Source organism: Hevea brasiliensis, chromosome 6, assembly GCF_030052815.1.
Source record: "Hevea brasiliensis isolate MT/VB/25A 57/8 chromosome 6, ASM3005281v1, whole genome shotgun sequence".
Taxonomy (NCBI): domain Eukaryota; kingdom Viridiplantae; phylum Streptophyta; class Magnoliopsida; order Malpighiales; family Euphorbiaceae; genus Hevea; species Hevea brasiliensis.
Window position 1 is genome coordinate 14,072,114 of NC_079498.1, and position 3,964 is coordinate 14,076,077.

The window sequence follows — 3,964 nt, forward strand, 5'->3', positions numbered from 1 at the left end:
TATGTCACAGACTGAAATTATTTTTTCCATCGAATGACTCCACCTCAAATTTTTTACTTGTCATCTTTGGCATCGCAAATTACAGCTCTGACACCACTTATTATGAAAATCACACCCACACAAAGTAAAGAATACAAATTTAACGTGGTTCAGTGTATACTTACTCCACCAAACAAATCCACTACAAAAGAAAAAATAATATAATTTTACACACTTATTATTTTTCTCACCCTCAAAATTACTCAAATAAAAATCATGAAATTCGGCGCATCTTTCTATTTTGTGAGCTCTCTACAATATAATATAATGGCCAACCAACTATTCATATATATAAGCCACTAAAACCTAGTCTTTTTGGGACTCTAATTATTAAACTTTATAATTTAAATTATATTAAACTTCCTATTTTATCTAATTTCCTAATTCTAATTGAACTTGGACTCTAACAGTTATTTTTCAATTTTTGTTATGAAGTTTGCTTCTATTCTAAACTAATCGAAAATGAATTGGATAACCAAAATCAAACAAAATATTTTGGTTTGATTTGAGTTGGTTGTAAAATTTCATTAATTATGTTTTTGGTTCCAAACCAAATGATTGTGTAGCCCCTATGCCCAAGTCCTTATATTTAGACTTCTTGCCTTATCCCAAATAAATGTGAGAAAACATATTCCCCTCACATCTAGGCATGAACATCTGTAGTCTAAAGTTTGTAGACATGTACATCTATGGATGGCCCAATATCGAGATAAGGGTTGGCTCTGACACCATGTAAAGAAAATGAAAAAAGCCTACTCAACCCCAAAAAACTAGCTCAAGGGGTTGATTGCCTAATGATGCATGCATTTTATATCATCATTTAGGAGTAATTTTTGCACATAATTTACCCTTATTCATAGCTATTATTTTAGATATTAGTATATATTTAGTCAATTTTACAATTTTCACATTTCTTAGTTTAATTTTTGGAATTTATTTGCTTTGTAGGTTAAATCTGGAGAAATTTGATGAATTTTGATCAGAGTAGCCATTTGGAGGAGATTAAAGTCGAATTGCAAAAAATTTTGAAGTTGAGTTAAAAATGGCCGAGAGCGACACAACCTGCAGCACAACCGAATTAGCTTATGTCGCAGGTTGTGTCGATCGTCAGATATTCACGCCGAGAGCGACACAACCCGCGACACAACTGACTCGGCTTATGTCGTTTTTACTGGAAAATTTTTGACGTGGCATTTCCGTTACTCCAGCCTTTTTACCTCACTTTCTCTGGATCCTTCCCCCTTTTACCCATTCTAGAACAGTCCCCTTGCCTATATAAAGTGCCCTTTATCACTTTCTTTCCATAGAGAGCAAGGGAGGCATTTTTGGCAAGATTAGAAAGAGAGAAGGGAGCACTTTCTGCATCTTCTTCCAGCAGCAGCAAGGATCAAGTTTCTGCACTTTTCTGCAGAGATCCTGCTGCAGATTTGCTGGGTTTTTCTACCCCTTTAAGCTTACATTTCCATTATTTCTTCATTTCTTCATTTGGGTTTATGTTTAAACAATGATTTATGAGTAGTTTATTGAGATTCTAGAGATGGGTTTGTAAATATTGATTTGTTTTGTGGTTTTGAACTGATTTAGCCATTTAAATGAAGATTGTTATATTTTGATTTATTGCTTGTGTGCTTATTTCCTTGCTTGATGAATGGGCCCTCATTAAGTTAAGTTTTAATCCTTAATAGATGGACTGAAAAGTGAATATTGGGGATAGATAATCTTGCAATAAACTTTATTTTCTTGGTGTTAGAAATAAGCTAAGAAGATTAAGGGGAACTTTCCAAAAATCAATTAGAGCATTAATTGGGTTTTTGTTAGATTTGAAATACCGTGAAAACAGGGTTTGATTTAATGAAAACCAATTTTGAGATGCTTGAAAAAGGTTTCAAAAATTTAAGAATTGATTTCCCTCAAAATTGCAATTCTCATGTGTTTGGCTAAATTAGGGAAAAATCACATGCAAACAATATTGAAAAAATCCAATCTCTAGAATCAATTTATTTTTCATTGAAATTAGATATAAATCCTCCAAACCTCATAAATAGCAATTTAAATTTAAATCCAATTTAAATCCAATTTCTATAATCACTTTATTTTTATTTTTATTGAATTTAGATTTAATTCCTCTCAATTTCATAAATAGATATTTCAAATTAATTTTTGGGTAATCTAGTTTAATTAATTTTAGTTAATTGATTGATCTAGTTTTAATTCCTCAAATACCAATTTTAATTCCAAATTTCATTTTACATCTTTAATTTTTGTCTTAATTTTAATTTTTAGATTTTATTTTTAATATCTTTTAATTTTTGTCATTCTAATTTGCTTATACTTTTATTTCCAATTTAAGCACAATTCCCTGTGGGATCGATATCAATTTTTAAAACTATACTACTGTGACCCGTGCACTTGCGGACACCGTATCAAGTTTTTGGCGCCGTTGCCGGGGAATTGTTTGTTTTTAAGTTGGATTTTAATTGTTTTAAGCTAATTAGAATTTTTATTTTCTTTTATTTTCACTATTGTTCCTTGTGTTTTTCAGGTACTTTTCTTGTTTATGAGACGATCGAAAAGCACAAGTGACACTGAATTATTGTTCAATCCAGAAATTGAAAAATTCTGTCGAGCCAACAAAAAGGAATACAAGAAAATAAAAGAAGCAGAAAAAGAAGAACAACAAATATTTGAGCAAGAGGAAACAATAGAAAATATGGAGAATCAAAATAGAGCTATTGGTGGAGATAATGGAGGAAACGAGCAAAACGGGCAAAATGCTGTGGTTAATCAAAATGATCCTCAAAGAAGATCCATGTTAGACTATGCTTTTCCTAGATGTACTGATGTGAGAGATAACAGACCTATTATTGGAGCTAATCAATTTGAATTAAAAACTGGTCTTATTCAAATGGTTCAGAATTCACAATTTGGAGGTAGCCCACTTGAAAATCCTCATTCTCATTTGAAGAAATTTTTGATGATATGTGGTACACAAAGACAACCTGGAGTTTCTGATTAAGTTATTCGGATCACCTTATTTACATTATCTCTTGGGATTCAGATTGGAGTGGTATGATTCACTTCCACAAGCTATTATAGCTACTTGGGAGCAGCTATCTCAAGCTTTTCTATCTCAATTTTTCCTACCTGGGAAAACTACTCATTTGAGGAATTTGATGGTAGCTTTTAAACCAAGAGATGATGAAACTTTGTATGAATCCTGGATGAGATTTAAGGAGCTTGAAAGGCAATGTCCTCATCATGAAATACCCAAATGGATGATTGTTCAGAATTTCTACACCAGAGTTACTCCAGCCATAAGAAACACAATTGATTCACAAGCAGGAGGAGATTTCATGAGAATGACAAGTGAAGAATGCTATGATCTATTAGAGAAGATTGCTCATAATACCCATTTATGGGGAAATCCTAGAGCACTTGAGCCAAAGAAAGCCGGGATTTATGAACTTGACTCAGTTAGCTACATGAATGCAAGATTTGATCAGTTAACTCAGCTTCTTAGTGATTTTTGCACAAAGGCAACAACCTCAACTCCTACAACTATGCAACAAGTTGCCTTCACAAATGGAACTCAAAGTTGTGGAGTTGATTATTCTTCTTATGGTGATGATTATTTGCAAGAGCAAGCTGCTTATGCAGGAGGTTATCAACAAAAACCTATGGGAAATTCTTATTCTAATATGAACAACTCAACATGGAGACCACAAGCAACTTTTGTTCAACAAGGCCAAAGCTCAAATTATCCTCATAACCAGCAGTTTATGCAACAGAACAAGCCTCAATTTCAGTCCACAAGACAACCACCACCTGGATATCAAGCAAGAGCACAACAATCCCTTCCACCCCATGAACCGAAGCCAACCTTGGAGAGCATGATGGAGAAATTTTTTGCTGAACAAAGCAAGAT

General features: G+C 33.1%; 1 non-coding gene across 1 annotated transcript; it reads right to left on the reverse strand.

Moving 5' to 3' along the window:
- Positions 1-3,197: 3,197 nt before the first annotated feature.
- Positions 3,198-3,304, reverse strand: LOC131181186 (small nucleolar RNA R71). The gene has a single exon (XR_009149814.1). It is a non-coding gene; the product is annotated as a small nucleolar RNA R71 (small nucleolar RNA).
- Between the last annotated feature and the right edge of the window lie 660 nt (positions 3,305-3,964).